Source organism: Cervus elaphus, chromosome 23 (genome assembly GCF_910594005.1).
Source record: "Cervus elaphus chromosome 23, mCerEla1.1, whole genome shotgun sequence".
Lineage (NCBI taxonomy): Eukaryota > Metazoa > Chordata > Mammalia > Artiodactyla > Cervidae > Cervus > Cervus elaphus.
The window spans coordinates 28,299,831-28,324,718 of NC_057837.1; the positions used below are offsets into that span (position 1 = coordinate 28,299,831).

At 45.2% G+C, this 24,888-nt stretch overlaps 1 protein-coding gene across 5 annotated transcripts in view; it reads right to left on the reverse strand.

The window, feature by feature from the left end:
- The window catches only part of FRMD4A (FERM domain containing 4A), a 509,371-nt gene that overhangs the window by 229,843 nt on the left and 254,640 nt on the right, over positions 1-24,888 (reverse strand). Inside the window, exon 1 of one of the 5 annotated variants that reach the window (XM_043884601.1) lies at positions 21,213-21,341. The exons of 3 other annotated variants lie outside the window; for them this stretch is intronic. The gene's annotated coding sequence lies outside the window, so the exon portion shown is untranslated. Of the gene's footprint in view, positions 1-20,431; positions 20,641-21,212; positions 21,342-24,888 lie in introns of those variants that run through there. One more of the 5 variants, XM_043884600.1, reaches the window with a different exon arrangement.

Here is a 24,888-nt window from a genome sequence, read left to right on the forward strand (position 1 = left end):
TCCCAGCCTGGTCTGGCAGCCCTGATGCCAGGCCTCGAGTCTCCCCTGCCTCTGTCCTCCCCAGGTCACGGTGCCAGGGCTTAGAGAAGATGGGAGGAAGGCTCTGGGGCGGGACCACCTAGGTTCGTGTCTTATCCCAGCTTCACCAGGGGCTAGGGTGTGAATCCACAAGAACTTCACCAACTTGTGTCTCACTCCTCAGTCTCTGAAATGGAAACCGTCCTCATGCCAACCTCGTGGGGCTGCCAAAAGGAATAACCAAGTTAATGTACACAGTGTGTGGAACTCTGCTTGGCACAGAAGGCTCTAGTTTGGGAAGGTGACGTTTGTCTGAGCAGCACTGTCAGACAGATGAGAGACAATGCGTCCTGACCTGCAGCATGGAATGCGGTTTTCATCAATGATGCACACACCCCTCCCCTAAGGCACAGGATGGCCTTGATGAGACTGCAACTTTTTGCCACTCACACTAGGCTGTCCATTACTGTGGCCGGGTGGGAGGGGGTGATGGGCCAGGTGGGTATCTTTCGGATAGCTATTCCCTGCACTGAGTAAGTACTAGGCCTTCACAGAGCAAAGTCCCTGGGCCCTGGTCATGTGTCAGAATCCACTAGAGCTGATGGAAGGCATGTCAGAGCCAGTGAAGGAATGGAGGTTTAGGGGTGTCAGTACCCCACGTTGACATTGGCGGGGACCACAAGAACTGCTGGGCAACACACAGTCTGTTATCAGAGGAGGAGATGAAGCCCTCCTGCTGCCAAAGAGACCCCACCTGATTCTCTCAGCAGATTCAGGGTGTTCTTTTTTTTCAGGTGTTATTCTTACTGACAACTGTTTATAACATGGGTGTCCATGAAGACATCCTTCAAAGGTGACTGGGAAGGTATAAAACCCAAAGAAACAAAACATGCAAAGGAGGCAGCAAGAACCCTTCTAACCCATCCAACATTCCAGGGTTCTCCTTGAGGTGAGCAAAGAAGAAAGAAAATGACACCTGTGCTTAGGCAGGTGGAGTTCTGACTTCAGTGTCTCAGAGGTAAGAGTGTTGGTGGACCTGAGCAATGGGATGGGGAGGGAGGTGGGAGGGGGGTTCAGGATGGGGGACACATCTACACCTATGGCTGATATATGGCAAAAATCACTACAATATTGTAAAGCAATTAGAGACTAATTAAAATACATTAATTAATTTAAAAAAAGAAACCATAAAAGTTATAAGGAAAAAAAATAGAGTGTTGGGTGGAATGGAGATGCTTCTTCCATAGGAAAAGGCAAGGATCTACACTTTCCTTTGTTCTGATGACTGCACTTGGATTTTTTACAGAAAAGGACAGATGGGTATTCCTATGGGGGCCCCAGACTCAAGGAAAATGGTTTTAAAGCCCAGAAAAAAAGATGAGGTTGACTCTGTGGATCTGCAAGAATAATATTTGCATGAGATCGAAATTTCAATACAAACACTTTAAAGATAAAAATAACACAATAAAAATAAAATTGAATGAGAAAGTGAAGATTCTGACATTCAAAGAACACAAAGTATCTGCATGGAGAATTCACGAAGGAATTTAGTATAGTATATAATTTAGTATATTTTAGTATAATATATACAACGTGTCAAGGGCATGAAATACATTATATATGTGATGGAAATAGATGAGAAAGTGTCACAACCCTAGAGGGACAGAGTTGGAAAACTGAAGCAAAGGTTTAAAATGAGGAACATCTAAGGACAATAGAAGAGCCTTTCAAGATACGTCCCAAGAAATAAGAGTGAGAAAAGGAATGTTTTCATTGTTTGGCACCAATAAATCTTTGTTAAAAGATGAGCTTCTGGACCACTTAGATCCTGTTTAGTTTCAGTCTCCTCACCAAGAAGGTAAATGGTAGGACTAATGACTAAAAGAATGTAAATTGGACTTCCCTGTGGTCCAGAAGTTGAGAATATACCTGCCATTCCAGGGGATGTAGGTTCAATCCCTGGTCCAGGAAGATTCCACGTGCTGTGAGGCAACCAAGCCTGTGTGCTACAACTACTGAGCCTGTGCTCTAGAGCCCGTGCGTTGCAACGACTGAAATCCGCACACGTGGAGCCCACACTCCACCATCACAAGAGAAGCCACCACAAGGAGAAGCCCGAGCACCACAACTAGAGAAAGCCCATCGCAGCAGCGAAGACCCAGCACAGCCAAAATAGAATTAATTAATTTAAAAAACTGTTCAGAACACAAACTGTACTTCTTTCCCCAGAATAAATTCCAAGTGGTTCATACAGTGAAATATTAAAATAGACAGGCTTATCACGTCTTTTTAAGTATAAAAGCAATGGATGGGCCAAAAGGGAAAAATGTATATACATTTGATTACATTTTAAAATTATTTTTCTAAAAAGTAATTTTACTCTGTAAATGACCATAAGCAAAAAGGAAAAGCAAATGCCGAGTTGGTATGGTTAACAACTATAAAGTGATTAATATGTTAAAGATAAAATTATTTAATTATCAGATGATTATAAGTTAAGTAGAAGACTACTAATATCCTAGGAAATTAAACTGCAAATGGCTAAAGAGTTCACAGGCTTTCCTGATAGCTCAGCTGTTAAAGAATCCACCTGCAATGCGGGAGACCCTGGTTCGATTCCTGGGTCAGAAAGATTCCCTGGAGAAAGGAGTAGGCTACCCACTCTAGTTTCTTGGGCTTCCCTGGTGGCTCAGATGGTAAAGAATCTGCCTGCAATGTGGGCAGATTCACACTGCAGAGTTCATCTCCTTTGATAATAATTTCTCCTCTAGAAGAGATCTAGCCATCTCTCTAGTAATCCGGAGAGTAAACCAGTGACCAACCCTCATGAAATAAGAGAAATGAGGTTAGAGGATTATACACAGCTGTGTCCATCAGTGTGTGTTCATCTACAAATATTTATGGCACATAGTGCTGTGCCAGGCATCTTATTAGATATTTAATGATGAACACAATTTTGTTCCTATATTTAAAGAGCTTCAATGTTCAGCAGAAGTACCTTAAGTTAACAGGAGATTACAGTGTAACGTGTGACAATGGGGTGGGTATAAGATGCAATGGGGCACAGGGTGGGGGGACCCTCACTCACACCTGGGAGATTGGTGAATGCTCTGGTGAGGAAGTGCTGTCGGAAGAGAGGACATCCGGCAGAGATGACCTGACGGAAGAAGACCTGGACGGAAGAGAATGTGGTGTGTTCTCGAAACATCAGCTGGGCAGCAGAGCTGAGGCAGAGGGTGGCATGTGGGTACAGAGCAGTGAGAAGTACAGCTGGAGAACCCTCTTTACAACAGGAAGGAGGGGCAGCTTCCAGCCAAGAGTCTGAGGATGGCTAAATCACTGATGTATATACTGGACGATATTTTCGCATCAATCTAATCCTAACTGGTGTAAAAATGAGAGGAGTCTGGAAAGAGGGTTCTAATCGCAAGTGTTGAGGCTAAGTGCCTTAGAAAAGACACAAGCAATTGGAAAACTATAAAGAGATACTATTACAGGGATTTCCCTGGTGGTCCAGTAGCTAAGACTTGGGTGCTCCCAGGTTCGATCCCTGGTCAGGGAACTAGATCCCACACGTCACAAGGAAGATCAAAGATCCTGCCTGCTGCAACTGAGACCCGGCACTGCCAAATAATTACATACATAAGTATTTTTAAAAAGAATGTAGGCGACAAACTATAGTAGTACCTGTGACCTTCAGGTCCATAAAATCACAGATATTTTCATATCATAAAAAGAGATGCTATCATAAATATAAGCTCTCAATATCTATACTACGCCCTCACAACTTATAACCAGACACAGAAAGTGTGCCAACCACACTTACAGATGACAAGAGGCTTGTTTAGATGGTATCTTCAACAGCTACAAAGTGAAGTCATATTGTTTATGGTTTCAGGTCCTGTTCTTAGTTCACATGCTGGAAGTATAGCATCCTGAATAATGAAATCAGGATGCCTCCTATATCCTACTACAGTTAACCGTATCTGGAAATCTGTGTTGAATTCTTTACCTTTAGTGCCACCTGGGAAGCCCAAAATCTGTGTTGAATTCTGAATACCATATTTTAGGTACCAAATGAAAGAACCTGGAGCAAGGCCAAGGAAGGGCAATCAGAGGAGGTAAAGATCTAGAGACCAAGTCTTCCCAGGGCTGATGGGAAAGCCGCATGTGGGCTTAAACAGCAAAGGCTCCAGTGACAGGGTGACCCTGTCATCTACCGCCCATGCACGACCCCCCAGGCCACCTGCTCTCATGGAACCGGCACAGGACGCAAAGTCACGTGCCACCCATGGCTGGGTCCCGGGGCCCAGCGCGCAGACGCCAAGTCCTCCAGGTTTGGAAGGCAGTGCTCCAGCCCAAAAACTGATCCTTCCGAGACTGAGGCTGAAATCAGACCAATTTCCAATGGCATCACACACAGCAGACCTGGGGCACACAGTCCTGCAGGGTGGTCCCAGCTCCGGCAGGAAGCAGCGAGCCCTAGCGCCTCCCTGGCCCAGTGCTGCCAACACAAAGCTGCAGACAGAACTTGAGAACCTGGAGACTTGCACCGAGGGCCGTTTTCACAGCCACCTTAGACGTCGGCCCGGGCGTCCATCTGGCCTGGAGGCTGACGCCTGGATGTTTACATAACCGAGTTCCCTGGAAAGGATTCGGCTGGAGTGTCGCTGGCAGGGACTGCCCCCTCTTGCGCGAGCTGCGCTGGCAGGGCTCACCCTCCATTCATCTTGTCGGAGGTTGCAACGCTGGCTGGCTGCCGCGTGCGCCACCCCAGCCGCCTCCTGTAGACCTGCTCCCCAGCCTCCTGGTTCTGCTGCGGCAATGCCACAGACAGAACAGGAACCCTGGGTGCCTGTATCATTCACAAACAGGAGTGCAGCATCAGGTTAGGAAAGAAAGGGAAGTGGCGGGAGGGCGAGGGAGGACTGCAAAACCAAAAGCGAGCTCCCCACTCTTTTCACCCCAGGATGCACAGCCTCTCAGTGGCATGTTATTTTTTTAAATACTTATTTGTTTACTTGGCTGTGTTGGGTCTTGGTTGTATCAGGTAGAATTGTTTGTCGTGGCCCACGGACTCTCTAGTTGCGGCACTGTGGGTTTAGTAGTTGCAGCGTGCAGACTTGGTTGCCCTGTGGCTTGTGGGATCTTATTAATAGTACCCCCGTGTCTCCTGCATTGCAAGGCAGATTCTTAACCACTGGAACACCAGGGAAGTCCCCAGGGTGCGTATCATTGAGAGCAGGCACAGAAATAAAGACAGGATGCCGGATCTATCAGTCAAATCAAAAATTCTAATTGGACACGGAACGGATTTCTCCAAGTTTTCAGCAGGTGGTAATTACTATCCTGCCTACACACAGGGAAAAAGGGGGAAACAGAGCTTACTGTTTGGGCTGTTTCCATGCAAGAAGCAATTAAAGAAAAGTTTCTGCTTATATCAGAACCGATGAAAAGATGGCAGGGTTCCTGACCTTTCCTTTTTCCCAATTTAACCAGGAACGCAGGTGTCAAACAGTTTACACATGTCATTTCAAAGCCTTTGGTAACCAAATTTGAGTGTACTTTCAGCAAACATCAGAGGAAAGACCTGGAAATGAGTGTATGATGCGATAACTCTTTAGAGAAAGGGAGAATTTTAAATTTGAGCAAACAAATAGACAGGGAATAGTGATTTCATCTTATATCCTTCACAGTGTCCAGCAGGGAGCTTGAAACACACCAAACTCTCACTAAGCATGATTGATGAAAATATGGAGTTATAATTCTTGACTGTGGTGATGGTTACATAGGTGTGGACATATGTCCAAAGCGACAATCATCCCCCTAGACCAACCAACCTGCCTGCATATGTCTAAACTCACTAAACGGTACACTTTAAATATGTAAAGCCTATTGTATGTCAATGGTACATCAATAAATCCGTTTAAAACACAAAAGTTAGGAACTTCCCTGATGATCCAGTGGTTAAGAATCTGACTTGCAATGCAGGGGACATGGGTTTGATCCCTGGTTGGGGAACTAAGATCCCACATATTGGGGGGAGCAACTAAGCCTCTGCTCTGCAACTAAAGATCCCACAATAACGCAACTAGGGCCCAACAAGCCAAATAAATAAATAAAATGTAAGAGTTAGAGTTATTCCTTTTGTGCATCAAAAAAGGGACAGACCATCAGGATGATCTGAAAAGTCCAGTTTGTTTTTGTTGTTGTTATCACTGCTATTCCTCTGAATTGTATTACAGTCCCACCTGGTGTACACATACCACACACTTGCCACCTAAGGAATGTTTGCTGAGTGAATAAGTGACTGAAGAGTCCAATGTATGCAACTATACATCTCAGCAGGGTTCTTTACACTTTGAGGAGAAATTACTTCATTTTTTAATATATTGCATTTTTAAAAATTTGCAGTGTGAGCTGGATTTATGGTGTCTTTTTCTCAGATGTTGTCACCTCCAGGACTGAGCCATGAAGTCTTTAAATATCAGCTCTACTTGGCTGAGTCCCACTTTGTGTCTCTGCCGGGACCTCCTCATTTCCTAGGCTTGTACATGATGAATGCAAAATTGCCCACTCAGCATCTCCTTTTGGCTAGCTGCTAAATATCTCAAAAAAAGTGAACTACTGACCTATCTTCTACAAAATGGCAATCCACTCTAGTATTCTTGCCTGGGAAATCCTACGGACCAGGAGCTTCGTGGGCTATAGTCCATGGGGTTGCAAAGAGTCGAACACAACTCTATGACTGAGCACGCACGCACTTCCTCTGCAAACCACCTTCACCCAAAGCTTTGCCCTCTTGGCTAACGGCCACTCCAGCTCTCCACCAGCACATTCTGTCCTCTCAGATCCCACATCCAGCTCACCAGAAAAATCTCCAAATATCCAGACCCTTAAGCCTGCTCATCATCGTCACTTTATCACTTGCCCCCTTCCTGCAATGGCCACCCAGCTGGCACCCTGGCAGTGCCCTCTGCCTATCTTGCAGTCTGGTCCCCACACAGCCCCCAAACCGTCCCCTTGGGGTCAGGGTGCCTCCTAGATCCACACTCTCCAGCAGTCAGTCCCACTGCCCCCAGTACAGACACGTTCCTACCTCTTTACCCCCCTCACTTCGCCTGCTGTTCCACCCTCATCTCCTTGCTGTTCCCGACAAGCCACTCTCTTCCACCGGGGGCCTGTGATGAGCTCTCTCCTCTGTCTGGAATGTTCCCCCAAGACACCCACATGGCTCATCGCTTACATCCTTCAAAGCTTTGCTCATGTCACCTTTTTATAACATCACATCCTGAATTTAAAGCAGCAACCTCGCCATGCTTCCCGGCCTCTGCTTCATCTTCCTTATAGCAATCGGCACCCTCCAGCACAGGATCTAATGATTTACTTATTCATTATGCCTCCTGCCTGTCTCTCCTTGTAGAGTGCAAGCTCCCGAGGGCGGCAAGTTTGGTCCCTTTTGTTTGCTGACAGATTCCCAGGACAGAAGAGGCGCATAAGTAAGTATATCAGTCGGAATAATTGACTGACTGACTGACTGACGAAAGGGATAAATGAAGGAGCTGGATGCGCGGGCACTTTCTGCCTCTCTGCCAGCTGGGGCACCAGGCTCACCTTCGTACGAAGGACAGAGCTGTGCCGCACCTTTCTGGTTCTCTTCCTCCTTACTCTGTGACACAGACACCTGCAGGCAGAGGAGGGCTGACAGGGGAAGGACACTAGGCTTAAGCACGGAAGAACATTAGTTCCAGCTATATGCAAACAAGGAAGGAAACGAGAAACCACAGTAGGTGCCAAACAGTCCCTCATTTACATTCCTGAGCACCTACCAAACGCTGGACACAATATAAGGTGCTTTAGGATCAAAGGCAAATAAAGTGCAGCCACTGTGGAGAACAGCATGAAGGGTCCTCAAAGGACTAAGAACAGAACTACCATACGATCCTGCGATCCCATTTCCGGGCATAGCATCCATAAAGAACTACAATTCGGAAAGATATACACACCCCAATGTTCATTGCAGCACTATTTACAATAGGTAAGACGTGGAGGCAAGCAACCTACAATGTCCATCAACAGATGAATGCAAAGAGAGGATGTAGTATATATACACAGTGAAATACTACTCAGCCATAAAAACAATGAAATAATGCCATTTGCAGCAACAAGGATAGACTTACCTTTCATACTAAGGAAGCCAGACAGAGAAAGACATATACCATAGGGTATATAACTCATATGTGGAATCTAAAAAAATGATACAAATGAACTTACTTACAAAATAGAAACAGACTCACAGACATAGAAAACAAACTTTTGGTTACCAAAGGGGGAAGGAGAGGGGAGGGATAAGTTAGGAGTTTGGGATGAAGGGACACAAACTACTACATATAAACAAGGTAAATCACAAGGTCCTACTTGTTGGGAACTACAGTTGACATACAGTTCAATATATACCATTAAATATCTTGATAGATAATGGAAAGAATATGAAAAAATATGTATATTTATACGTGCATGTGTATAAAGAATCTGCCTGCCAATGCAGAGGATGCAGGAGATGTGCGTTCTTCCCTGGGTTGGGAGGAACCCCTGGAGGAGGGCATGGCAACCCACTGCAGTATTCTTGCCTGGAGAATCCCATGGACAGAGGAGCCTGGTGGGCTACAGTCCACAGGGTGATAGAGAGGCACGACTGAAGTGACTGTCCATATACACATGGACACACGTGTATATGTACCTGATGCTTTGCTGTACACCAGAAACTAATACAATATTGTAAATAAACTATATTTCAATTAAAGATAAAAAAGATACAATCCTTCCCTTACAAGCTACAGTGGGAAACATATGCACAAACGGGTCATTTGAATTTGAGATCGAACTGGACAGACACCTGGTGAGGTCAGTGCAGGAGAACACAGGAGGAAGACGTGCCCCACTTGGAGGAGCAGGAGGAGGCAACACTGCAGGCTGGACCTGAGGAACACGCAGGAGAGTCCAGGCAGAGAAGGGACTGGAGGGCCTCTTAATGTGAAGGGTGAGTCAGCAAGAGACTGACGTCCAGCAGAGGTCAAATGCGCATGGGAAAGGCAAGGGTGTGTGGGTGTATGTGCACAACAGACTGAATGACTGTGTCCCTCCAAAATTCACACGCTGAATCCTTATCCCTCACATGATGGTATCAGGAGGTGGGGTGTTTGGAGGTGATGAGGTCATGAGAGTAGAGCCACCATGAATGGGATTAGTGTCCGCAGAAAAAGAGGGTCCAGAGAGATCTCTCACCCCGAACAGCAGTGTGGGGGACACAGCAAGAACATGCCATCCATGAACCAGGAAATGGTCCTCACAAGACACCAAATCTGCTGGTACCTGGACTCCCCCGTCTCCAGAACAGTGAGAAATAAATGTGGGTTATTTATAAGCCGCTGAGTATCTTGTTACGGTTGCCTGAACAGACCAAGTGTATGAAGGATAAGGGGAGAGGAGAAGTTTAAGAAATAAGAAGCTGGACTTCCCTGGCGTGATCCAGTGGTTGGGAATTTGCTTCCCAAAGCAGGGGGCACGGGTTTGATCCCTGGTCCAGGAATATTCCACATGCCTCGGGGCAGGTAAGCCTATGTACCACAACTACTGAAGCCTGCACACTCTGGAGCCTGTGCTCTGCAACAAGAGGAGCTACCACAAAGAGAAACCCACGCACTGCAACTAGAGAGTAGCCCCTGCTCGCCACAACTAGAGAAAGCCCTCTCATAGCAGCAAAGACGTGGTGCAGCCAAAAACAAATACATACATAAATAAGTATTTAAAAAAAGTAAGAAGCTTCCAGGTTGTGGTGGGGCCTTTTATTCCGTGTTAAGGGCTGTGGTCTACAGAGAATGAAGGCAGGAGGGCAAGGAGAAGTAGAGAGAAGATGTCTGCATGCGTGTGTGTGTGTGTGTGGCAGGAAGATGGTAAAAGGACAAGTTGTGAAGATTTTACAATAACTCAGGAAGCAAAGAGGAGGCCTTGAACCATGGCAGTGGCAGTAGGTACCGCAACCCAAAAGAACTTGGGAAGAAAACATACGAAGGAGGCATTGGAGAAATTGATGGTAAAAGGCCAGGAGAGCTTGATGCTAGTAACGTAGCAAAAAGGAAGAGCTAGGCAGGCGTGGTGAGTCATTTATCACAGGACAATGAGTTTGAAGCCTTAGGAGGAAGAGGAATGGGGTAATCAAAAAACCAGGTGGAACTAGTAAGAACAAAAGGAAATGCAGCAAAGCCTTGGCTAACTCTGGACTACCAGAGGAGAGCAGTTCCTCTGGGGAATTGTATTTGGTAAACGTTGGTAATCAGCCAGACAGAGACTCTGGAGTTTCAAAGCCAGTCTGAAAGGCAGTCTTACCAGGCAGGATCTGATGGGGAGGGGTGAGCAGATGCCTGGCTATTATCAGCCTCACCTTCTGGGCCACAGGGAAGTGATGGTAACTTGAGCTTCCCCGCTCCCACCTTTCCACAAACAAGAAACAGCGATGCTCAACAAATTAACTTTTCTCTATTTCCAACAGAAAGCCCAAAGCCACAGTACGAAACTTAACAGCTTCTGGATTTTTTCAGTTGGGTTTTGTTCTTTCTTTAGGCATATGATCAGACCTACTGGCAAGACAAAAAAAGAACTTTGCCATTAAAAAACCCAAAGGACTGTGGTTTGGGACATTATTCTTTGGAATATTGGATAATATGATCATGATATATTTGAGTATCTTTCCAAGTTGGACATTATAGACTTCTATATCTCAAGGGCACAAAATCTCCATGGATTAAGTTAGAACCTTAGGAACAGGAGGGCAGAGAAACTCAACTGTGGTGGGCTAGAGAAACCACATTTTCCACAAGAAAGAAAGACGGAACCACGAACAAACGGCAGTTTATAATTTCTCCATAAAATGACAGACACACTCCACCCTGTCTAGGCAAACGGAGCCCATAAGCTGTCCCTGAAGATCCACCAAAATATACCCTTGTTCTGGATGTGGCTATTATAGCCTATAAATACTTCCCTTGTTTAACGCTTTTTTTCTGCTGCCTGTGTGTGTGTGTGTTTAATCTGTCTCCAGAAGATGGACAGCCTCTCATTCTGATTTATTTTATTTACCATCTCAAAGGTTATTAGGTGCTTAAGTAATTTCTGATGAATATTCTGCAAATTCGCCTGTTGACTTCTACTATGAGGAAACTCTCCCAGTATTTTCAGAGCAGTCAGATGGTGGGTGCAATTAAAAAACTCACATGAGCATCTGGTACACTCAAGTTTTAGGCTTATTTCTGCCATTCACTTGCTGCATAAAGTACTTGGGTGAAATATAAACAGGAAAATTGGAGTTGAAAATCTTTCTAGTTGATGACCATGAATGGAAAACTTTTATATAGTGATTGGATTGTTTTCTTTGCTGTTAAGAAACAGATGACATGAACAGGCTCATGAAAAGATGCTCCACATTGCTAATTATTAGAGAAATGCAAATCAAAACCATAATGAGGTACCACTTCACACCGGTTAGAATGAACATCAACAAAAAGTCTACAAGTGACAAATGCTAGAGAGGGTACAGAGAAAAGGGAATCCTTCTACACTGTTGGTGGGAATGTAAATTGGTGCAGCCACTGTGGAAAACAGTATGGAGGTTCCTAAAAAAACTAAAAATAGAGTTGCTATATGATTTAGCAATCCCACTCCTGGGCATATATCTGGAGAAAACTCTAATTCAAAGAGATATATACACCCCTATGTTCATAGCAGCATTGTTTACAATAGCCAAAACATGGAAGCAATTTCAATGTCCATTGAGAGATGAATGAATAAAGAAGATGTGGTACATACATACAATGGAGTAATACTCAGCTCTAAAAAAGAATGAAACATGGATAGACCTAGAGATTATCATACTGAATGAAATAAGAGACAGAGAAAGACAAATATTATATACTGTCACTTATATGTACAATCTAAAAAATAAAACAAATAAATCTATTTATGAACCTGAAACAGCTCACAGACATAGAAAACAAACTTATGGTTACCAAAGGGGAAAAGGAGGGGGAGGGACAAATGAGGAGTATGTAATTTACAAATGCAAACTACCATACATTAAATAGATAAGCAACAAGAATTTACTGTACAAAAAACAGAGTAATATTCAGTATCTTGTAATAACCTACATTGGAAAATCACCTGAAAAAGCACATATATAACTGAATAACTTGGTTGTACACTTGAAACTAACGTAATATTTTAAGTCGATTATACTTCCATTTAAAAAAAAAGACTGGTATAATCATTGACTGACATACCCTTATTTCTATTGGAGAATTTTTTTCAAGATAAAAGCCTTAAGAGCTTTCTGATCAATCCTGAAAACTGAAGAATTTCAGAAAGGTAGGGTGACAGAATCCATTAGTGCAAAGGCGAAATCATATTTCTTCTCTCTCCTCCCTTCCCCCAACCAACCCTCACAGGATGAGTGCTCCTGGATTTGCTTGAGACTTGCTGCAATGCTGCAGGATTCTGTCCCCTTCTCTGTAAGCCTGCTCTGTCCCAGGGAGGTAAGGGTGATTCCAGTGATGTCTTTACCTGCAGAATCCTTTCTGGAAGGATGGCTGACTTTTATGGAATATCAGAGTTAACAGGGTTTTTTTCCTTACACTACTTTCTCTTTATAAAATTCATTCCAGGACAGTGGGTGAGGAGTCCCCTTCTACTCCCATAGTACAATGGAATGGTATACATGGCCCACGTCCTTGACCAGTGGCCTTCTTACACTCCATGTGTTCTTTTTAAAAAAATATTTATTTATTTGGCTGAGTTGGGTTTTAGTTTCGGCACATCATTGTCAGATCCTTCATTGCAGCCTGTAGACTACATTGCTCTGTGATATGTGGGATCCTAGTTCCCCAACCAGGGATTGAACCATGCATCCTCTTAATTGCAAGGCGGATTCTTAACCCTTCGACCACCACGGTAGTCCCCATCTCATGTGTTCTAAATCTCCTGCAATTAGTATTGTTGGGTCTTCCAGGGACACAAGCATGTCAAGAAGGGAGGGGAGAATGCAAGGATACAATTTCTGATTCTAAAAAAGTTCCTTATTATTTTGTGCTGGGTGCTTCACAGATACTATCTCATTGGTTCCACTGAATATAACTTTTCTGATAATTAAGAAAACTGGGGCTCAGAAAGATTTAGTAATTCACCCCAGTCCTCACAGCCAGGAAGTGGCAGAGCTAGAAATCCAAGCCATGGTGAGATGACTCCACAGCCCCACTCTTCCTTTGCCAAAACAGTCAGGTAGTAGGGACTCTAATCTTGGCCCTGCAACTGAGACCTTGGCAGGCAAGGTCCCTGAACCTCTGTGAGCATCTCCTAATTTGTAAAAATGACCTATATGCCCCCTTTCTTTCCTCAAGCTCCATCTGAGATGTCCGACTCAATGGAGAATCCCCAAATCTCATATGTGCATGGTCCACAATTTGAGCTCAACATTTAGTGTGACTGCAGCTCTCTGCTGCTTTGCTCAATCGAGGTCTCTGCTCTCCTGCCAAGACCTGCAGGCTACATCTGTACTACTGGACACTCTGTAGCTACTCTGTTACAAAACACTCAACCATCCCAATAAAAGGGGATTGAGAAGGCAGAACACTGCCCTGCATTGTGTTGGCTCCAATCTGGTTCTTGTCCTCATCACCCTCCCCTCTTCTCCGCGCGCTCTCTCTCTCTCTGAGCAACAGAGAAACACACATCCAGGATCTCTAGGGGGGTAGCCAAAGGGAGCAGAGAGATTGGTAAGCCTGTACCGCACTACCCACTGTTTGCAGGTGTGCTGCCCAGCTCCAGATGGCTCCACACTGTTAGGGTTTCCCAGTTTGGGTTTGTCACATTTACATACTTCTTCACAGGCATGTGGGGATGGCATAATTGTGCATTTTATGGTTATGAATGGCACAGCCTGGCAACTCTCCGATTATTATTTCCATTTGCTGTCATGCATTATCAATCTAAGACCCATTACACACTGTTTTTTTCTTGCATTCCTCGTATTGCAAGGACAAAGAAAGGCAAAAAGCCTTGCAAAGAAGCCTGCATCACCAGAAGAATGGGCTAATTATGACGGAAATGATGGAGTTGGAGTCCAAGACTGAGATGACAGCTTTTGGTTAATTCGAAGTGAAAATTACTGTCAAAAAAGTTTGGTATTCTGCATGAGTACCAAAAGGGCAAGGTACTGCTAAGTGGGAACAAGGGGCCACACCACAGAACAGACTTTAAAAAAAAAATGTTAGATACAGGACAACCTAAAAGGTTCCAATTTTCTTTAGATCACTGGATTTTACAGGTTTCTGAAGATGCTGAAATACATTAGTGTTGGGATTGGTATGAAGAGTCACTCTGTGATTTTCTTATTCAAATAGGATCTACTGAGTGCCCATCATGAGCAGACAGTAAATTTAAGGAGCCTTCAGTGAACAGAAAATATGCAATAATTATGGATTGGCAAATAATCACCAATAAGATAGCAAGATAGCGTGCATGAATGTAGTGAGAATTTGAGGAGAAGCTGTGAACATACAACTGTTCTTGATCCCACACAGCTCATGCCTTCTCGCACTGCATCAAGGAATGGCCAGAGCTTCAATGTTAAAACAAAAAAACCAGAAACCACCACATATGATGGAGATTAGCCTTCCTAACAAGTTGGACCCTATCCGCTCCATCTATGACCTGGAGTTAGCGATGCTTGAACATCTACAGAGAGGCTACCCATTAAGTTCAAACAGAACCTACCAGCTCATTTTCTCTTGATCGTTTAATAGTCCTAAGGTCACTGAACTGAACCAGACCCCTTAGATCCCTTCCAACAATCACAGCCTTTATTCTTAGCAGTAATTTCCATCTTTAAAGATAAAAGTATTTCTCTTTTGGAGGAAAATACCTCATTTCCACTGATACAATTAAGAACTGAACACCTCCTTTCCAAAAAACACTCGCTCAACAGCAAACAGCACCCAAAATAAGCATTAATGCAACTCAGTTAACAGTAGCAGTAGCTGATAACCTGAGAAAGTAAGAGAGGCATAATGCTGGATACTTTTTGGATAATGGTGCTAGTGGTGGTGCTGGTAGCCTCAAAAGTGTCTAAATTATTCCTTATAAGAATAAAAGGGTGTGTCTAAATTATTCCTTATAAGAGAAAGAGATGCTGATCCCACAGGGCAGGGGAAAGGGTGGCAGCTGATGGATTTAGGGAACCAAAAGGAAAGTGCTGTGGAGAGAATTTCTGATAAGCTGGATTTATGCTGATTCAGAAAACTTGCAAAAGAGAGTAGCAACACCGACAGGCTCTGTGTGCAATGTGACACTGGAGGCCAGAGTTCCAAGAGCTGTGGTGCCAGCTCTGGAGGTTAACGTCCCGGGAAAACCAAAAACAAAAACGGAAGATACCGCCAACACACTTCAGTCTGACTACAGCTAGAATAAACAGAACAAGGTAAAATACTCAAGTCTCACCCTTCTCCAACAGGTGAAACTGTTAGTGGCTACTTTCCCCAGATTCTTTACAGCTTTGATTTTTGCTTATTGTAGGAAATGTTCAAGCACCTACGTATCCTATGTAACTGATGGAATGATCCCTTCTCTTCCTTTTCTCACATCAACTCCTACCTTTTAGGAGACATCCAATGTCTACTTTTGTTACTTTAATTACCTATTTAGAGAGCAATAGATGGCAAGGAATCAGAAATAGGCAAGATGGAGAGAACGGTTAACCAGTGTCCTGGGGAGGTTACGAGTACATGCTCATCCCATAAGGCAGTCCCTGTTTTGCATCTTTAGCTCAAGAAGAATGCTGTTTTTAAAATTTAGATAAAAGATCTTTGCCCATGGTTTCTCTCCCTGTGAGGTCTCAGAGATCTTTTCTAATAGAGATGCTGGAATTTTTTACAATGAATACATCCAAATAGAGAATTCCTGCCACAAAGCTTAATGACATGTCAGCTGAGACTCAAAAATATAACCTGGTGGTCCACTGGTTAAGAATCCACCTGCAGGTGCATATGACATAGACTGACTTCCTGGTGTGGGACAATCCCACATGCCGCGGGTGACTAAACCCATGTGCCACAACCATTAAGTCTGTGCTCTAGAACCTGTGCTCTGAAGCAAGAGAAGCCACTGCATGTGTAGCCCTGCTTGTCACAACTAGAGAAAGCCTGCACAAAGAAACGAAGACCCAGCACAGTCAAAAATACATAAATAAATAAAATTACTTTTAAAATAATAATAATCTTAAAAATAAATCAAAAATATTTTTAAAAGATATGAGACAAGTCTTAAGAAATAAACAAAAAACATGAAAGAATGCCATTGGTGAATCTAGACTTATATATTCTGATACTGTGTAGAATGTGGTTTAAACTAACTTCATAACCTATTTAACTGTTAGCATGTCTTTCTCATTTCCCCTAGTTTAAATGGAAATTCTCCAGAAGTTACAGTTTCTTTTTTTTTTTTCTTTTTAAAGAAGTATTGACACATGCAAAAATTTCTTAGAACAAAACTTGAGCTTTGAATTGCCTGATCATATTTCCAGTCATTTGGTGTGTCAGGCTACACGCAACTCTTATAACTGGTGAATATATGACACATGAACAGAACTGGAAGTCTTTTACTTAAGACACACATGCTAGCATTAATAACATGAGCACAAACGGTGTATTTATGCAGTAAAGTTGGTAATGATCTCCTCGGGAGGCAGTCATGTCCAACCCCATATTTACTATATGACCAAGGTACCCTGACAGGTCCCCCTCAATACACTATTTCCTGGACCTTTCATCTCATCACTGCCTCCCCCATTACAGATGGATCACACTCACGCATCAACCCATCGAGCCTGACTCAGGAGCCCTTTCCTTTATAACTCTGGCATCCCCAGTAGTCCACAGAGCCTTTCCCCAAGTTCCAGGGCCCATACTAGCATGTATTCCTTTGTTTGTTTGTTTGTTTTTTGCCATACTGTGTGACATGTGGGATCTTAGTTCCCCGACCAGGGTTGAACCCATGTTCCCTGCAGTGGAAGCTTGAAATCTGAACCACTAGACTGCCAGGGAAGTCCCTCAGACTCATTCTTGGTTTATCTTTTGATCTCAGACTATACCCTGGACACTGCAATACAACTGAGCACATCCACATCTGGGGGGCACTTCTCACGGATGAAAAACAGCAACTCACCGAGCCTCAAGAGGTTTGGGTCCCCCCACAACAAGATAATGCTAATGGCACTTGCCGCCTGCCAGGCTGTCAGGGGACTTGGCAAAGACGTCTACAAATAACAAAGCGGCCCTATGCCATAAATAACAAGTCTTATTAATAAAATTAGCTCAAGTGCCAGAAAGAATACTAGCAACAGCAGTGGCAGATCACACTTGGTCAGAATAAAAGTAGGTGGAGAAATAAAAAAATGTGCAGAAGATCTAAACAGACATTTCTCCAAAGAAGACATACAGATGGCCAACAGGCACATGAAAAGATGTTCAACACTGCCAATTATTACAGAAATGCAGATCAAAACTACCATGAGGCATTACCTCATACTGGTCAGAACTGCCATTGTTAAAGAGTCTACAGACAACAAATGCCGGAGAGGGTGTGGAGAAAAGGGAGCCCTCTTCCTACACTGTTGTTGGGAATGTAAATTGGTACAGCCACTATAGAAAACAGTGTAGAGGTTCCTTAAAAAACTAAAAACAGAGCTACCATATGATCCGGCAATCCCACTCCTGGGTAGGTATCTGGAGAAAAATGTGGTTCAAAAGGATACATGCACCCCAATGTTCATAGCAGCACTGTTTACAATAGCCAAGACATGGGAGCAACCGAAATGTCCACTGACAGATGACCAGATAAAGAAGATGTGGTATATATATATATATATATATATACACACAATGGAATATTACTCAGCTACTAAAAAGAATGAAATAATGCTATTTGTAGCAACATGGATGGACCCAGAGATTACCATACTAAGTGAAATAAGATAAACACAATATATGGTATCACTTATATGCAGGACCTAAAAAAAGAAAATGGTACAAATGAACTCATTTACAAAAGAGAAACAGACTCACAAACAGAAGACAAACATGGTTACCAAAGGGGAAAGGCAGGGAGGAATAAATTAGGAGTTTGGGGTTAACATATACATACTACTACATTTAAAATTGATAACCTATTAGGTTATCTACTGTACAGCACCGGGAACTATATTCAATATCTTGTAATAACATATTACAGAAAAGAACCTAAAAAAGAATATATATGTGTGTGTGTGTGTGTGTGTGTGTGTGTGTGTGTATACACACATTTGAATTACCTTTCTGTATACCTGAAACTAATAAGATTGCAAATCACTTGTGTTTCAATAAAAAAATTTTAAGTGGGTGGAGGGATTTTCCGATCCTCATTTCAACCAACATTGTTCCCTTTTTAACACAAGAAGAGTTTAATGTTGTTATTCTAAAAGGTTACTTCTACAACACATCCAGCATCACATTTTTCCCAAGTTATTTGGAGGCAACATTGTACTCACTAACAGGACAATAGTGTTGATTTCAAAGCAAGTCCAAATATTGCTTCCCATAAAGTAATTGCAGCTATTTAACTCCATGGACAGAGGAGCCTGGTCGGCTACAGTCCATTTGGTTGCAGAGTCAGACACAATTGGGCGGCTAACACACACACATACAACCTTTCCGGACTGAAGAGATTCAAACCTATTTGAAGCAAGACCCCCCCATTCCTGGTGTGCCTTAAGTAAACCCAGATTTCATTCACAGCAGAAAGGATCCCTTGGCCAACAGAAGAGGTTCATCCTCTGGCCCTCTGGTTGCAAGAGATGAACACTTGAAGAACCAAAATCAGATGTCTACTGATTGGAACTGTTTGTTTTTGGTCTTCCCACCTTGTCCAAGCCAGACTCCAAAAGGGGCCAAATGCTATGAATGAACTTGAAGCAATTTAAAAACCAGAAACAATGAAATGTTTGTCTTCCCCAACTCCCCACTTCGTGGCACATTCAAAAGATGACATGTGGAGCTAAGTTCTAACTAGTATAAGGAACAGATTTCTGCATCCAACTCCTGAGACAGTGCCCCCAGGGTCAGCAATGGCTTCCCTTAATGAAGTCAGAAGTCTGCCCCTGGCTCTTTCTTGGACTGGTGCTCTCCAGAACATCACAGCCATGCTTTCAGAAAAAAAAACACAGACTTGCAGATGCTGAGGTGTCAGGGGGATGTGAATAGCTGTTCAAAACTCACTCAGGTAAAATACAGATCAAGTCAGCCTGACCAGGGGTCTAAATACAGCTGAGTCTATGCCAACACCTAATATAAGCCATCCGCCCTGAACAGCTCACATTTAGAAACTGGTGGTTGGCTTAGGTGTTCTGAGAATCCCTTTCATGAGATGCTGTGAGGATTTAAACTGAGAGAAGCCACAACAGCGGTAGCAACCTCTATTGGGATGTTCCATTCATAGGGGAGAAAGAACCTCCTCCTTTCACGGTGGGGTCAGGGAGTCCTTTACTGGCATTGGATCGCCTTTTCGCAGCAAGCAGAGCTTCCGGGGGACCGGCATGGCCGCATCATTCAGAAGGAGTGTGTCTATTAGGAAGCCACCGCCATTAGATTATTAGAATAGCCATCCCTTGGAAATTCTCTTGAATCTACTGAGCAGTTACTCTGCTAACGAGGTTAGCACCGAGTTCCTGATGACACACGGGCAGCTTGCACACAGCTTTCAAAGTACAGGGACGGTTCGCCTTTCCTAAATGCACTATGCACCCACCTTGGGGCCGCTGCTTGCAATACAGAAGCACGGCGTTTGGTCATTTTTAAATGACCCCGTCCTGAAGGGGCTTCCCTCTTCCCCTCCTCCCACTGTCTCCCTGCATCGAACTTGCTGCAGCCATTTGGAATGTGACGAGCAGTCCATTTTAGCAGACTCGATCTGCAGCCTGCCGCCTGCCCCCAAAGAAGGACTACCCTGTCACTTACAGACAAATGAGTTTTTAAAAAATATCCAGCCCAGGTCTGCCCGCAGCAACGTCCTTTCCTTTCTCCCCGGGTTAATCCAGCCTGAGTGAGATCAAGGTGCCCAAGAAAGTGGGTGTGGGGGGAGGGAGCAGAGTCTGTCCGCACGTGGGGTGTGCACTGTAAGGGTGTGCACTGGAACAATGTCACATCTTCAGCATTCAGTGCTCCGTGTCCTCAGTAAAGCACAAGTGTCATGCCCCTCTCACCGGCCAGACAAGGACCCAGAAGTGCTGCAGAATCTATCGCCTGCCGGCAATCGCGGACGGGAAACAAAGACACATTACCTTTTATTCGTGGCGCTTCCCGGGGAGCCGAGGAACTTCAGGTTTGCAGCGGCGGATCCACCGAAACGGGAGTCCCATGCGCCCCGGGTGCGCAGGCCCGGGGCCTACCCGGTGGCATCCGCGCCCGGCGCCTCCGCCTCCGCCGTGCGGCGCCCGCAACCGCCCCGCCGGCCCCGGCGCGCCCCCGCCCCCGTCGCTGCCGCCGCCGCCGCCCCGCCGCCCCCGCGGGTCCCCAGTCAGCCCATCGCCCGCTCGCGCCGCTCACGCCGAGCCTGGCCGCGCGCCAGGGCGCACCACCGCCGGCCCGCCCCTCGCCCGCGCGCCGAGCCCCGGGCCGCCGCGCCCAGCCCGCCGCATCCTGGGCGGCCCCGCGCGGCGCACCCGGGCACGGCGAGCGCGCTCGGGGCGGCGGGAGGCCGGGCGATAGGCGGGCTCCGGCGAGTCCCCGCGCGGCGGAGCGCGCCGCCGCCTCCCGCGCCCGCCGCAGGGCCCCGGAGCGCCGCCCGCACCGAGACAACAATGAACGCGCCCGGCCGGGCCCGGCCCCAGCCCAGCCGGGAGGTCCCCGGTACCCCCGAGCTGGCCGAGTCCCCGGTTCCCTCTCTGCTGCGCAAGCGATCTGGACAAAGTTAGGTCCTGAATCAGCCGCCGAACAGCAGAGGCTGTGCGGAGGAGAGCGGGGATTCCGGACCGGAGGACCCCGACTCTGTCCCCAGCAAACCCCACCGAAACTCACCGCGAGAGGCCCCCCTCCCACCTGGGAGACCCAGGAAAAGGCTACCTTGGTTAAACTTGGCTGAAGGGTCGGCTCTTCACCCTTGATCTAGTCCAGTTTTCTTGCATTAATCTCCCCTCAACTCTTTGGAAATGGAAGTTCCTGTGAGATAACCTAGTCGTGGGCTATTGTCAGAATTCGCAACAATTACTGCGGAGGGGAGACTCCCCTTCAGAGCCCGGGGGGAGGAAGACGGCCTGACACGGTCTCTCTTCAAAAAAGAGAAACAGACTGGGAGACTATCCCGACAGAGAACAGTAACTCAATTCACATTGTATGTCTAAATGTTTATTGCTTCAGGAGCTCAATTTGCCTTAGACACGTTTTCTTTTCTTTCTTTTTTTCTTCAGGAATTGTCAAAACACGGTTGATGAAATAAAGGGAGAAGCAGACAGGAGCACCCGCTTAGTGAAGGGGGAAAAGCCAGCTTGCCTCAGAGGTAAAATCTTTCTCTAGAACTCACTCTTCTGTTGAATTCCCAGGATCCATCCATCCACCGATCCATCCTTCAAGGGAGGGGCTGGTTCCCCATTCACCCTGGTTTGATGGAGACTCTAGTGTACTGGACCATTATTTCCAGGGCACTGGCAGGAGTGAAAACTTACAAACTTTATGTTATAATGAAAAGAAATCTCACATTTCCTGTCTTCCAACTGATCTTACCAGACACAGCTTGTGTGTTCTCTAAAGATCTCTGGGAAAGATATTTGACAGCTTGAGGTCTGTCAGTCAACAGAAGGTATACTGCTGTGTACAGATAATGTTGGAGGGAAAGGTTAACACCTATGATAAGGACTACCCATCTTATTTCAAGCTGTGGTGATCACCATGCTCTTGGGTGGAGGACTTGATTGTCTGAATCTGAGCAATGGGAAGCTGAAAGGGATGTACTTTTGAAGTCCTTGGGGATTGTTCTTAAGCAAAGCCCAGTTCTTTCATGTTGCCACTGAAACCCATCTTCTTGTGTTCTGAAGCCCTTAGGGGAAATATTATTCTTTAGAAGCAGGTTATTTCTGGTGCTTATTTGTTTAAACTGCAACACCTAGCAGGTGGCAATTAAGGAGATGTTCAAAAGTAACATTTCTCTTCCAACTGTTAGTTTGCATTCTTAGAAGAGTCTTGGGGTTCCATCTACATCTACCTCCTGCCTTTCCACTGTGGCCATCGAACTCTCAAGTTTGTCCTGAACTCAAGTTGACCCACAGGCAAAGCCTCTTTCCAGGTTCCCTATCTTACAAAACAGCATCCTTTCTCTCCCCTCAGGTAGAGAAGGACCTTTCCTCTCCTTCCTTTCATTCATTTTTCACTGTCAAGATATCACCAAGCCTGTCCTCATAAAGAGCTCTGGAAAGTTCCTTGAGACCAGCACCTTGTCTGATTTGTTCCAGTGCCTAGTGCTGGGTGGTTAATCTTTGTGGCACGAGTAACCCATGCCCCTTGGTCAGTGAGTATCACCTTTCACCCTTGTGTCTCTAGCAGCCTCCTGACTGGATCCCAGTTTTGTCTCTCAAACACATTCTCCACACCACCCAGAGTCATTCTGCTGAAACCCACATCTGAGCACAGGACTTCTTTGCTTAAACCCATCCAGGTTTCCCTGGCTCTTAGGAATGAAGTCTTCACTTCAGATGCCTGACAAGTCCTGAGCACCAAGCCTTCCTTATCCATCCATCCTTGTCTGTTGCCACCAGACCTCCACCATCACTTTCTCCCCTTGAATTCCATAACCCTATTCCAGGTCCCCTATGTTCCTGGTTCTCGCTCGTCCTGTTATTCCCCCAGCAGCCAGTGACTGTAGAAGCAACTCAGATCATGTCCTATCTCTGCTTACAACCATCTGGGCTTCTCACAGCTCCTGAAGCATCCACCCCATCGTCATCCCATGTTATTCTCCAAGTCCCTCGCTATGTTTTGCCACCCAGGCCACTTTTCTGCCCTTGAATGTCTCTTTCCTTTTCTTGGCTTTTGCTTGTCTTGTTTCTCCTGCCTAGAATGCTCACCTCCGCCCCCTCACTGTTTGTATTGCTGGCTCCTTGCCATCCTTCAGGTTTTAGCTCAAGTGCTGCCTCCTAGATAGCCTTCCCTGATAGGCACTTGGGAAGTGACCTCCCCATCTGCTCTTTGTATCATCAGCCTGTTTATTTCCTTCTTAACTATGGTTGGTACTCAAAGCTGCATGTTAAAGGCACAGACTGATGTCAGACTTCCAGACTTGGCTCTTGCCTCTGCCACCTGCTAGCTGTGCAACCTTGGGAAAGTGTCTTAACCTCTCTGTGCCTCAGTTTTCTCAACTATGAAATGGGACTCATAATACTACCAACCTTATTGAGTTGTTGTAAGGATTAAATGAATCAGTATATGTGGAAAAACTTAGAACAGGACCAGGCAATATTAGTGTGTACCTGTGAGGGCCTCTAGTGTTTTATTCTCACTCTGACCCCATGGCCTGGGCTAGTACCTGATGCAGGCTCTCTTTACCCCCTAAGTGTTTTGTGTTTGGACCCCAAACTGAGAATGGATAAAAATTTAGAAAAGGTAAAACTACATTTGAAGTACTGAGAGAAATTGGCCATGGTTAAAGTAGATTAATGAGATAAAAATTTAAAGTTAAATTATCTGGAGGTTAATGAAAATATGAAAGGAATCTATCTTCTCTTTCATCAGCATTGATCCTTGGAGTTAATGGATGACAGGCTTTGCCAGTCCAAATTCTGTAATGGTTTGTTTTCTGGAGAGAAGCCAATTCCAAGACTGACAATTCAGGCAGTTTCTTGCAAAGACATAAAGAATCAAAGGACCTTGGCGAAGCGTTGGTCCATCGGCCAGCCCTAACCTGTGGTTGTGATGAAAGAATAGAAAATGTTTCCATTTTAAGCTCAAATGTGATGCTTTTTGAAGCATTAAACTGAAAAAAGAAACATGGAAGGCCAGTTTCTGGACCTATGCCTTTGTGTTTTGCTTTCAGTACTGGGGAAGATTCAGAAGGAAGGAGAAATACTTTCCTTTTGTTCTTCCAGAGAGCAAACAGGATTTTGAGACCTGATAATGTGGGATTCTCATACAGAGCTAGGGAGCTTTGTGTTGAAAGGAGTTGAAGTCTCCAGTAGAGGAGAGGTGCTGTCCTCTACTTGCAAATGGGGGATGGAGAAAAGGGTGGAGAAAGGCAGTAGGACCCCAGGAAGAAGAAAGGGGTGCCACCAGCAAATGGAAATTCCCATACTGCATGTCTACAGAGTGCCTCAAGGGGCGCTGCTCATCTGCTAGGGTAGCATGAGGACACTGGGTGAAGGTACCCAATTCTAGGAGGTGTGTCGTAGGCACAGCAAAGGATTTTAGGCAGGAATCTTTGGCTTTAAAAATGGACCTGAATGGGACTTCCCTGGTGGTAAAGTGGTTAAGAATCTGCCTTCCAGTGCAGGGGACGCAGGTTTGATCCCTGGTTGGGGAACTAAGATTCCACATACCACTGGGAAACTAAGCTGGCATGCTGCAACTACTGGAGCCCATGTGCCACAACTAGAGAGCCCACACACCACAAGGAAGATCACGCATGCCGCAACTAAAACCCGACGCAACCAAATAAATAAAAGTGATATAAAGTGGAGGCTTCCCTGGTAGCTCAGCTGGTAAAGAATTCGCCTGCAATGCAGGAGACCCCGGTTAAATTCCTGGGTCAGGATGA